General features: G+C 41.2%; 1 long non-coding RNA gene across 2 annotated transcripts in view; it reads right to left on the reverse strand.

Moving 5' to 3' along the window:
• LOC107967725 (uncharacterized) overlaps positions 1-13,460 on the reverse strand; it is a 53,756-nt gene that overhangs the window by 23,230 nt on the left and 17,066 nt on the right. For both annotated transcript variants that reach the window (XR_008548480.2, XR_010152735.1), the window contains one exon: positions 10,883-10,950. This is a non-coding gene — a long non-coding RNA (uncharacterized LOC107967725). The remainder of the gene's footprint in view (positions 1-10,882; positions 10,951-13,460) is intronic.

Below are 13,460 nucleotides of genomic sequence, written 5' to 3' on the forward strand. Positions count from 1 at the left end.
CTCACTCTGCTGCCCATGCTAGAGTGCAGTGGTGTGCAATCTCAGCTCACTGCAACCTCCACCTCCTGGAGAACCCCAATTTCTGATCCCTCATCCTTGCCTATACTCTGGTGGTCAGATGTAACAGCAACAGAAATGGGGGTGGTGGAGGCAGGTGCTGTTCCTGGAGGCCCTAATAATCTGCTAAGCAGCAGCTGGAAGCAGACTTTCAGCTAATGCATATAACATTCTGGTTGCATCCAGTACCCTTTTGGTTTTGAGTAATACATCTCTTATTTAAGTAATATATTATCAGAGTTGTTACTTTTACTTTTGGCAAACCATAAAGAGGAAAAGTCAACCTACATGGTTTGGAGAGTAGAACATACATCAAACAGGAAGACCAAACCTAAGCATTAGCAAAGAATTAGAAGAAAGAGATGCTTTGGTTGAATAGGCAAATTGCCAACCCTTAGTGGTTAGGCACTAAGCCAGGTGCTGGAGAACAAGACAGACCTATTCACTGGTCTCATAGTGTGCTATATAATTTTTTTAAATGACTGCCATCAATTTTTTTCCTCCCTATATGTGCATACCTAGTGGGGTTTATTTCTCCTCCCCTTGGATTTATGACTACTTAAACCAATAAAATGCAGTAGAAGTGAAATCCTGGGACTTTTGACCCCAGGTTTTACAAAGACTTGCCATTTCCACTTTCTTCCTGTTGGAATTCAGCAACTATGCTGTAAGAAGCCAAGCCAAATGGAGCGGCTACATGGAAGGAATACTGAGGCCCTCCAGTCAACAGCCCTCACTGAATTTCCAGGCAACAGCCTGCATCAACTAACAGCTTTATGGATAAGCTGTCTTAGACACACCAGCTGGTCCAGTCCCCAGATGACTGAAGCTCCAAACATCATTTAGAGGAGAAGAATCACCCAGCCTAGCCCAGTCACCCTGCAGAATCATGAGAGTTAATAAAATCAATATTGTTTTAAGCCACTATTTGGTCATTTTTTATGATGGAGTAGATAATGAAAACATAATGCTTCTAGTGTAGCAGAGAAGATCGGCATTAAGTACAGTGGTAAAATGTGATGAGCGTCCAAGGTACTATGAGAGTATAGAATATGTCTCCAAGTTGAGATGTTAGTGTAGGAGTTAACCATTTATAAAAGAGATGTGGGTTCCAAAGGCATGGGCTTGTGTGAGGGCAAGAAAGAAAGAGTGCAGAGCTTTTCTAAGGAGCTGATGTAACTTTAGTGCAGCCTGATCCTGAAGTGTGAGGAAGAGGAATAAGATGAGAGAGGGAAGTATTATTTAGAATGTCATAAATATCATAAATGCAGTGGGGGGCCTTTGAAGGATTGTAAGCCTAGAAATAAAGTAACTGATGTTGTGATGTTTCATCTTGACTGAGGTATATGTGTGAGTACTAACAAATCCAGTAAATTTTTATTATACCTATTTTTAGATAGATAGATGGGAAAATGGGGACTCTTTTTGGGAGATTCCTCATCAGCACTCTTAGCTGGTTTGGGGCATATGGTACTTTTGTTCTTGGCTATGGGAGCTCTGGTCCCTAGGCTTGGCTGCCTTTGAGTTAGCTAATGAGTGGGACTGGGACTGATGGTTTCCACATGAGCTGCCTCTGAAAGGCTCTTGGCATGGACAGGTACAACTCCATCTCCAGTGTTAAACATTGTTGACCATCTATCCCAACAACCCACCAGAGACGCCTGCTGTCTTTCAGGAAATTCCATGCTCCTGGGCCAACCCCATTGTTTGAATGCCCCTGCACATCTCCCAAGGAGCTGCTCTAAAGCCTGGCCAGAAAGAAGAAATAGATACGGACCCAATGAGACTGGAAAATTTGGGCAGGAAGCTATGAAATGAGATGCAACTTGGAAAAATACAGATTGCTACATCTGGGAGAGAAAATAATATGTCACTAGCAACCCCTGCAAGCACCATCACCAAATATAAAAATACATTTAAGCGTAGGAACAGAGGTAGATTACTGTCAAGCTAACAAGGCTGAGACTTCAGACCCCTCAATTGTCTCAATTGTGTCGGCCCCTTCCAAGTGCTTGGGAGAGCCTAACAATGTGTTCTTCATATATTTTTGTAAATTTGCAAAGATAAGCTATTTTAACATTTATTTTTCTTAAATAGGGCTCCCCCAAGTTGCATAAGCTTCATAGGACACAAAACCTGGATCTAACCCCAGGGCAGGCTGAAATGTTCAGTAGCAAATCAACAACAATGTTGATGGTGCCCCTGCTAAATGAGAACCTCTCTTCCTAGCCCAGGAAACCCTGTTGGAATAGTTCCTTCAGACCAAATGTAATGAAGTTAGGTTCAAACTGTCAGGGCACATCACTGGATAAGGCTGTGGACAAATTCAGGGCTAGGTGTTTGCAGGCAAAGCTACAACATTACGTGATAAAGACTGATCTTTGGCACAGTCATGAAATCAGGGAAATACACTCTAACGCTACCCACATAGTGTTCCTCTCTCCTTTTCACCAGATTTTGCTTGGGTTTAAAAGCCCGATGGATTCTGTTCACACTGAATCCATCAGCTGTAACTGACAATGGTCAAAAAGTGTTTGGAGACAGGGGTTGGTATCCTTATGTTACTGAAATTCAAAGCCTTAGAGTTAAAGAATTATATTCTACTAGTAGAATTAATTTCAGAAATGAAGAAGAACCCAAAGTATTTCTGAGAAGTCTTTTAAATCCACGGTGGGCTTAAGGGCAAGGCTGTCCCTCTGTAAGGGGTGACTCAAGCCTCCTTTTGGGAGTCTGCAAGGCACCACCTGAGGCAGCAGAAAGAAAGCTCAAAAGTACGTTTTTGAAATCTCATATGCAATTTTTATTCTATTCCATGCAGAAAAATGTTTTCAGCTATTTCCTGTTGAATAAAACTGACTGTATGAGAAGACGCAAAATTATTATCCTGTGGTTCCCTGTCCCACCCTGCTATCTGTCATGGGCCCCCTTGGTTGTGTGTACCCCAGGTAGAGAAGCACACTTTCATTCATTTAGCATGGAGCTTGCAGGAGCAGCTTTGGCTCAAGAGAAGGACTCTACAGCATGGGACACAAAGGAATATCCAGTATCTGGAAGAGTTTCATGCTTTCATATTTCAAATTACAATTCTACAGGGCTGTGCTTCTCAGCCTGTCCCTTAAGAGTGCACAGGCATTTGGCAGAAAGAGCATCCCCCAACATGGCCAGGCTGGCTTTGCTAGAGGCACCATGGAGACATGAGGAATAGCATTATTAACAACAGAGATGTGCTGGGGCCTGGCTGAGCTTGGGCTGAGTGCTGAAGCCTGGAATCTGCCCCTTTACCGGTGATAACAAAATGCATCTCCCATTTGACTACTGGTGTTCTTGTCTGTGCTCCTTTATCTGAAGTTAACAGATATCACATTTACCAAACAATAATAGCCTTCAAATTATTGAAGGTGGACACTGGACTCTTGACATTGAGGAAAAAGGTGACAAAAATGAGGTTTGTCTTTGATCCTTTCTGCCTAGTTTCCTGTCCCCTTCACTTTCTGTCCTTTGCCCCTCATAGGAGCTTCCTCTCCTCTGAGACATAGGACTCTACCAATGTAGACTTATAGTCAGCCCTCTAACCATAGTGGAAAAAAAATGATCAGGAAATGTACATTGAGGTGTCTAGGACTTGGTGGCTAAATCCTCTTAGAAATACCCCCTGCAGTGAACATGGGAGTGCAGATGTCTATATGAAACAGTGAATGTGCTACATATTAATACATATTCTGCCTTCAAAAAGAATGAGACCTTGCCATCTGCCACAATATGGATAAGCGTAGAGGATATTATGCTAAATGAAATAAGCCAGATGCCAAAAGAAAAATATTATATGATCTCACTTACATATGGAATCTAAAAAAAATTCCATTATACAGAGAGAGAGAACAAAACAGCGATTACCAGAAGCAGGTGGTGTGGAGAGGTGGAAATGGGGAAGTGTAGATCAGAAGATACAAAGTAGCAGAGATATAGGATAAATAAGTCTAGAGATCAAAATACAACATGAGGACTACAGGTAATAAAATTGTACTTTACATGGAATTCATGCTAAATGAGTATATTTTAGCAGCTCATTTAACAAACAAAAGTGGTTAACTATGTGAGATGATGGATATGTTAATCTGCTTCCCTATAGCAACCTTTGCAGTATCAGTATGTATCCCATAACATCATATTGCATACCTTAAATATTCACAATAAAACTTATTTTTTTAAAAAAGCAAAGAAAATGGCAAACAAGATGAATAAATCTTTAATGATAAACTCTCAAGCATCTACAGAGGAATTCTATTTCATGTTGTTTTGCAGTGAAGCTTCAGCATCCCTCAAATCATCATTCCCTTTCTAGAAAAGGCAGGTCCTATCAGGAACCCCTTAACTGGACTTTATGAGTACCTGACAGCAAAATCTGCTTGGGGCAATGGTCAAGCAACCCAGGCCATCAGCGTAGCTCAGTTGAGCTGGGATTAATATTTTGAGAATTAGAAAAATGTACTTCCAAATCCCAGAGGAGATTCCTTGAGCCAAACTGTACTCCTTCAATATGCAGTAATTGCTGCAATGTCTCTGCCTAGAGCTTTTAAATACACCTATGAATTCCCACAAGCTGTCTGTCCACTCCTCCCAGCCTGAGTGTGGGATGAGGAGATGCCCAACCACAGAAGCCTCTGCTGCATGGCGTCAAGGGGTCATGGTGACCAGCGCACTCAGTCTCGGAAAACCAGCCCCAGCCAGAGAGATGCATAGAGTCCCATGAAAGAAGAAGGTCCAGCCTCATCTGAGACATTTGTTTGTAGGATGCCTCTTACATCTATTCCTTGACTTATTACTGACCATTCAGCTTTTGAGGGCACTGTGTTCCCTGACTTCTTCCCACTTTTTGATGTAATTCTGCTCTGCTTCCCTATAACACACACACACACACACACACACACACACACCCACACCTGCATGACACCTTTGTTCCTTCCATCCAAGCCATCTCTCAAACTTCCTTCTTTGTTTCCCAAATGCTCCTTTCAGGCACAGTTCACCCAGGGAATGCCAGCCCTGGTTTTGTGCGGCATCAAATGCAGCCCTTCCCATGCATAGCCCAACCCCACAGGATTTCCCCTTCCTAGGTCAGCAGGAGAAACATGGGCTCAAACAGTAGGTCTTAACTGTTCAAGGGACCTGGCAAGATTTGGGGGGAAAAGTTCCAACAAGTTCAAATAAATCCAAATTATAGGGACAGTGTTAGTTGTGATTTAGAATCAGCTAAATAACAAAGCCAAAGGCACGAAAAGAAGGTGGGCAACACTAAGCACATTTACCCATTTCTCCTTCTGTAGTCTTCAACTTTAAACCAATGTGATTTGTGGCCCCATTATTCTGGCTGGCTAGTGTCAGAAGCCAAGAAAAAAGCAGTTAATTTCCAAGTGAGCTTGGCTCTAAATGTAGAGAGCCTCTCAGCACATTGGGGCTAGCCATATTATGGGGTCACTGTCCCCTATGACAGCCTCCAGCAGGGAACAAAAAGCCTGTATCCTGGCTGCATTCCCTTGCCCTGGACTCTGTCCCTGATTGGGTGGGTCTCACTCACTTGGCATATGTGTGAAGGCATCTGTCTGTTTCCTGCATTCTTCTTTGGGCTGAAACTGATTTATTTCAAAATCTGTTATGTATTTAGGATGTGCCATGCCCGGAATACTGGGTTTCAGGGCTATTCCAGTAACTTGTACAATTAATTACACTTTATATACGGGCTATTAGGACTTGAGCTGGCATAAGGCATATATATTAGGCAAGAATAGTATGCAGATGGTGTATAACAACTAAACCAATGGCTGACATTTGTGCAATGTGCTGTAGTTTGCAAAGCACTTTCACATGCCGTATCACTTTTGGTCCTCACGATAATCCCCTTGAGATAGGTAGTAGAGGAAGAAAGATTATTACTCCCATTTTACAAGTGATAAATATGGGACTTAGAGAGGCTAAAAATGGCAGAGTCAGAACTTGACAAATTCCACTTAAGAACTCCCAGGCTGGGCCTGGCGCAGTGGCTCATGCCTGTAATCCCAGCACTTTGGGAGGCCGAGGCGGGCGGATCATGAGGTCAGGAGATCGAGACCATTCTGGCTAACACGGTGAAACCCCATCTCTACTAAAAATACAAAAAATTAGCCGGGCGTGGCGGGCGCCTGTAGTCCCAGCTACTTGGAGGCTGAGGCAGGAGAATGGCGTGAATCTGGGAGGCGGAGCTTGCAGTGAGCGGAGATCGCGCCACTGCACTCCAGCCCGGGCGACTGAGCGAGACTCCGTCTCAAAAAAAAAAAAGAGAAAAGAAAAAGAACTCCTAGGCTGAAAAATATGCAACTTTAGCCCTTGGAGTTCTTTAGTTACTTTGTTTGAAATTTCCTGTCATTAGCCTGCGTTTACTTTTTATTTAACATCTTCATTAAAGTATAATTGACATACCATAAACTGCACATATTTAAAGAGCACAACTTGGTAAGTTTTGACATATGTATATACCCGTGAAATCAGCACCATAATTAAGATAGCGAACATATCATCATTTCCAAAAGTTTCCTTGGGCCTTCCTTCTTGCTCTCCCCAACTGTCCCCAGGCAACCACTGATTTGCTTCCTGTCACTATATATTAGTTTGCATTTCTTAGGATTTTACATAAATGAAATCTTATGGTATGTACTCTTTTTTTATTGACTTCTTTCTTGCAGCATAAGATTCAATAATTTTGTAGCATGTATCAACAATTCATTTGTTTTTATTGGGGAATTGTATTGTATTCTATTGCTATGTCACAGTTTGTTTATCCGTTCACCAGTTGATTAACATTTGGCTTGATTTGGGGTTTCGGCTATTACAAATAAAGTTCCCATAAATATTTATGTACAAGTTTTTTTTTGTTTTTGTTTTTGTTTTTGTTTTTTTTTTTGAGATAGAGTCTTGCTGTCACCCAGGCTGGAGTGCAGTGGCACGATCTCAGCTTGCTGCAACCTCCACCTCCCGGGTTCAAGCAATTCTGCCTCAGCCCCCTGAGTAGCTGGGACTACAGGCATGCACCACCACGCCCAGCTAATTTTTGTATTTTTAGTAGAGATGAGGTTTTGCCATGTAGGCCAGGCTGGTCTTAAACTCCCGACCTTAGATGATCCACCTACCTCAGCCTCCCAAAGTGCTGGGATTACAGGCATGAGCCACCACGCCCAGCCACTACAAGTCTTATATAAACAAATGTCTTCATTTCTCCTGGGTCAATATGTAGAAGTGGGATGTTTGCATAACATATTAGGTGTATGTGGGGCATTTTACGAAGCTCCCAAATTGTATTCCAAAGCGGTTGTACTATGTTACATCCTACCAGCAGTATATGAGTGTCCCAATTCCTCCTCTTCCTTGCCAACACTAGATATACTCAGTCTTTTAATTTTAGCCAATTTAATAGGTGTGTAGCAGTAATACCTCTTGCGTATTTCCTTAATGCACATTTCCTCAATTTGCTTTTCTTAGTGACTAATTATGTTGAGCATCTTTTCATGTGCTTATTTGCCATCTGTATATCTACGTTGGCAAAATGTCTGTTAACATCTTTCGTCCATTTTAAAATTATGTTGTTTTCTTATTGTCGGGTTTTTTACAGTTCTTTCTAAATTCTGAGTATAAGTCACTTATTAGATATATGCTTTGCAAATATTTACTCACAGTCTATGCTTTGTCTGTTCATTCTCTGTCTTTATAAAACTTGTATTAAGTCCAACTTATCAATCTGTTCTCTTCTGGATCATGCTTTTGATATTATAACTAAGAAATCTTTGCTAAACCCAAGATAACAAAGGTTTACTCTAATGATTTCTTCTAGAAATTTTATAGTTTTAGGATTTGCATTTATGTCTATGATCCATTTTGAGTTAATTTTTGTATATGGTGAGAGGTATGGATCAAAGTTCATTTTTGCATATGGATATCCAATTAATCTATTGTATAAAAGACTATTTTCTCACTACTTTCTGCCATTGGACGTTTGTGGAAATCACTTGTCCATATGTGTGTACTTTGCTATTTAGTCTCTCTATTCTATTCCATCAGTTTATCTGTTTATCTTTATACCAATACCACATTGTCTTGATTACTGTGAAGTCTAGTTTTATGTGCCAATTTGGCTAGGCTATAGTACCCAGTTGTACAATCAGACATCTATCTAGATGTTGCTGTGAAGGTATTTTGTAGATTTTTTTGTGAAAACATTTTGTAGATGTGGTTAACATCTCCAATCAGTTGACTTTTTTTAAAATTATACTTTAAGTTCTAGGGTACATGTGCACAACGTGCAGGTTTGTTACATATGTATATATGTGCCATGTTGGTGTGCTGCACCCATTAACTCGTCATTTACATTAGGTATATCTCCTAATGCTATCCCTCCCCCCCTCCCCCCACCCCACAACAGGCCCTGGTGTGTGATGTTCCCCTTCCTCTGTCCAAGTGTTCTCATGTCCAACAATTATAGACTGGATTAAGAAAATGTGGCATGTATACACCATGGAATACTATGCAGCCATAAAAAATGATGAGTTCATGTCCTTTGTAGGGACATGGATGAAGCTGGAAACCATCATTCTCAGCGAACTATCACAAGGACAAAAAATCAGTTGACTTTAAGTAAAGGAGGTTACCCTCAGTAATGTGGGTAAGTCTCATCCAATCATTTGAAAGGCTTTAAGAACAAAAACTGAGGTTTCCAGGAGAAGAAGAAATTCTGCTTCACAACTGCAATCTCAACTCCTGCCTGGGCTTCCAGTGCCACCCTGCCTTACAAATTTCATACTTGCCAGCCCCCACGATCGTGTGATATACATATGAATTGAGCCAACTGACACACACACACACACACACACACACACACCACGGAGAGTAAGAAAGAGAGGAAAAGCACCCTATTGGTTCTGTTTCTCTAGAGACTCCTGACTGACACAATCACTATAGCTTTATAGTGACTCTTCAAATCAAGTAGTCTTAATCCTCCAACTTTGTTCTTATTCAAACTTTCCAAATCTATACTAGTCTACTCACATATAATAAAAAAGAAGGGAAAGATCACATCCCACTGAATGTTCAGGAGGAATGTCCAAAAGAGATAGTCTGAACTGGACCCTGAGGATAGGAGAATTTTCACAAATATAGCAGAATCAGTGTTATTCCGTTATAAGGGGAGGAAAGCTGCTTGAGCGAGACCTCAGAAGAATAATTTTTCCAAAATACTCTGGAAATTGGAGTCATCCAGTATGGCTAGAAAGTAAAGGGTATAGAAAAAAAAAGGCAGTATGTTTGAAAAGATATCTTGGGTTAGTGCTCTGAAACTGCCTTATACAAAAAGAAATTTATTAATACACATAATTGAGCAATCAAAGGTTATGACATCAGGCATGGCTGGTTCCAGAAGGCTTATTCTCTTTTGCTTTTTCTCCCTCTCTTCCCCTTTCCCCTATCCCTCTCTCTCTCTCTCTCTCTGTTGTCAACTCTGCTTTTCTTTATGTTGATTTCAGTCACAGCCAGGTCTTCTCTATTAGGTGAACTCTGACAGCTATAGGTTTATACTACCTGTATAACTTCCAATCCTTGTAGGAAGAAAGCTTCTTATTTTTATACTAGTTCTAATAAAATAAAATACAAAATCCCAGAAACGAGTCTTATTTGACTCATCAGGTTACATGTCTACACCAGAACCACTGTGTTTATGAGATTGGGATATACTGGCTTTCTCGACCTGGGACCTGTGACCATCATCATGGGGGAGAAAGGTAAGGTGGAAGGTGCTGAGTGAGGTCAGCAGAATTACCACATCCTTTCAACTTCCTCCCGTGGAGACTAGGTTTTTTCAATTTCAGCATTTGTTTTTTCATTTCATCCTTAAGACTTCTCTGACTGCTGTTTTATACATTGCTTCTTCCCTTTAAAAAAAAATGTTTAAACTTCTGCTTCTTTCCCCTGCAGTGTCAGTATCACATGTGCAGGTTTCAGCACATCTTGTTGCTCCCTGCTTGTCAGTCAGTTCTCTCCAGAGTTCTAGTTTATTGCTGTCACCACTGGAGTTTGCAACAGCTTTCCATTTGGTTCCTTTTGTGAATCTCATTAATATGCAGTTATCACCTCTCTCCGCATCATTAAAAGACATTAACCAAAACCAAACCTAATAATGAAGTCTGAAGATTCTGCAGCAGTAACTCCTTCATAGAAACTAAGCAACTTGACAGAGGAGGAATTTGGGTAGGAAAATGGAAAGGGCTTCTTTTTCTAACACACAGAGTTTTCATCAATCTCAAAAGGAGACTTGGAGAGGAAAATAAAAGAACTACAGTGTAAGGTCAGAGAGATAGAAAAGTAGGTCTTAGCATCTGTTTCTGTATGTGTAAAGTAAAAATCACAGCCATGAGCAGCTGCAAGGTTTGGAGGTCTGGGGTTACAAGCTGCTGTTTAAGTGAGGACTCAATTATTAATAGTAAGGCTAAATGGAGGCGTGGTTGACAAAGAATTTTAGTTGCTGGCTTTCCTCCTTCATGCTCTGAAACATTCACCCTTTGGTATTAGAGGTGCTTTTCTGTGGGTTGGTGGTTTTATTTTAGCCTGAATGTCACTCAGAGTTATCATTGCTGAAAAAAAATCATCTTTCTCCACCAACCCACAGTTGGATTTGTTTGAGTTGGACCTTTCCCTGTCTTATTCACTGTCTTGATCTTGACTGATCTTCAAAAAGTTCAAATCCGTAAGTTCACGTCCATTATCACTCTCACCTGGACCACTGAAGCAGCTTCTTAGCTGGTCTCCTTACCTCCATCCTTGTGTTCCACTACCATTATGCCCACAATTCCTTCTCCTTAGTGAAATCTGAAAGAATCTCTGGAAAACACAAATCAGATAATATTACTTGGGTTTCTTTTTCACAAATGAATAAACTGAAGTACATGGAGCAGCTATGTAGTGTGGTAGATGTTATTATCAGTGGCCTGCTTTGTGTATCTAGGATAGGAAAGTAAAAAAGAAAAACCACTCAATGGATTAAGGATGTGACCCTTTGAAGGCAGCATGGCCATATGACTAGTGCTACTTAATGAGTTGTAGGGGGACATGATGCAAGTTCCTTTGAGGCTGGAGCATTTAATTATCAGCCTAAGACCCTCCCATGCTGGGTGCAGTGACAGAGCCCCCATCAACCTGGGTTCCTATGTGATTACAATGAGCAAAGTCTTCCTGACAATCTTTGTTGAACACATAGTCTGAGTAACCAAAAACCTTTATTGTTTTAAATTTCTAAAATTCTAGGGTGGTTGTTTACCAAAGCATAACCTAGACTATTCTACTGATACAAATATTGGAGCCGAAAGAAGGGCTAGTATAACAACAGCAACAACAACAATAATATGGCCAAATGGGGAAAAAAAACAGTCCCGAAATATATGACATTGGCTTATGTGCCAGGTGATAGGTGGTGAGAAAACTGATATTAGAGGCTTGAAAGTTGGTAATCCACTTCATTTAATGGCAAAGCATTTTATAAAGTTGCCACCTTCAGTCATTTTGGAGGCATATCATGCATCTAACTATTTTGGAGCCATATCATGCTTCTAGTTAGGAGAAGAGGTTGGGAAAGAATATCGTAGTGTGCACTGGTTGCTGTTGGCTATACCTGTCAAGGTCCTATAAGCAAGAGATGGTCTCAGCAAAGAATTCACTTACTTGGAAATAGGAATGAAAGAGAATAGAGAGCATCTAAAACTTCAGGGAGTGGTGGGGTTGCAAAGTCAACTGCTTCTCAATTCTAAACTATAAAAGATAAGAATGAGGAAGACTGTGAAAAACAAAGGTTAATAAAACTCAGCCTTGTGGGGAGGATCAAATTAAGAGTGTAGTCATTAAATACAGTTGTTAAGAGCTCTGAGTGGAGTAAGGCGTCTTAAAGTAAGATCCAATGAAGGACAGGGTGCCAGTAAATCCTTTTAATTGGATAAAAGCACTCAAGGAAGGAAAGAAAGATGTGGCATGCACTTAAGTCTAGAGATAGGTTTGGGAGTGAGAAACCAAACAGCAAATAAGGGAACCACATTTGAGAAAGGGCTGAGGGAATGGTTAGTGGCACTTAAAGCGACTGAAATACAACATACAGGGAGTCTCGGCTCACTGAATTTTTGAGAGAGGCATGCAGCCAAAGGAGCCATGGTGCTTGGCTAAAAGGGCAGTGACTGTTGAGACCCTGACTTCAAATCATTCAGGGAAGGAAGTAGACTGGAATAGATGCTCGATCTCCTATGAAATCATATTCCCCAATGCCTATTTTAGATGTAGTCAAGAGGGACAAAGAAAAATAAAGAAGCTCCCATGGAGTAGACCAGAAGTGACAGAGAATAATGGATCCAAAAGCTCCTCTAACCTGAAGAATCAGAGATTAATTAAAATATATTTCCACTCCAAGGAGAGGGCCTCAAAAGTTAACCCAGCAGGATCCAGAACTTCCACAGGCCACTCACATCTCCCATTCTCCCCCTTTCTGAATAGGTGTTATCAAGATGATCACTTTCCTCTTGTATCACTGTGTATTGGGTGGAGCAGAAAGGAGGATGCAGAGCACATGTTTTTTTAGTTCACAGCTCCTTAAGGTCAAGAGTTGTGCCAGGCGTGGTGGCTCACACCTGCAACCCCAGCACACTGGGAGACCGAGGCAGGTGGATCACCTGAGGTCAGGAGTTCAAGACCAGCCTGGACAACATGGTGAAACCCCATCGCTATTAAAAAAAAAAAAAAAAAATTAGCCAGGCATGGTGATGGATGCCTGTGGTCCCAGCTACTCAGGAGGATGAGGCAGGAGAATTGCTTGAGCCTGGGAGGTAGAAGGTGCGGTGAGCTCAGATTGCACCCCAACCTGGGCGACAGAGCGAGACTCTGTTTAAAAAAAAAAAAAAGAGTTGCCGCATCCAGACCTGATGGAGAAACCACAAGGTGAGATTCCGTAAGGAAGATTCCATGACGCTTCATTCAGAGATCTGAGACTTTGAATTTAATGTCTTGACTTAGCAGGATATTTATGTTATCTTGTCGGGAAAGGGAGGAGTATGTTCCACATGTATTAAGAGGACAGAACTAAATATTTGGAGACTGAAGTCAGTCTATATCAGATCTTTCTACTGTTATCAATACTGAGTTCTCTTCTTTGAAGAATGTAGAGACTACACTTACCCACACCCTTGAAGTCAGACATGGCCCTCTAATTAGCTCTGGCCAATGGGTTGTGGGCAGAAATGATATGGGCCAGAGCACTAAAATAACAACTCAAGACCCTCTGTCTCTGCTCATTACTAACTTGGATGACTGTGGATTACTTGAAGACCATCTTACTCCATGCAGAGGAAGGAGCC

This window comes from Pan troglodytes, chromosome 1 (genome assembly GCF_028858775.2).
Source record: "Pan troglodytes isolate AG18354 chromosome 1, NHGRI_mPanTro3-v2.0_pri, whole genome shotgun sequence".
NCBI classification, from domain to species: domain Eukaryota; kingdom Metazoa; phylum Chordata; class Mammalia; order Primates; family Hominidae; genus Pan; species Pan troglodytes.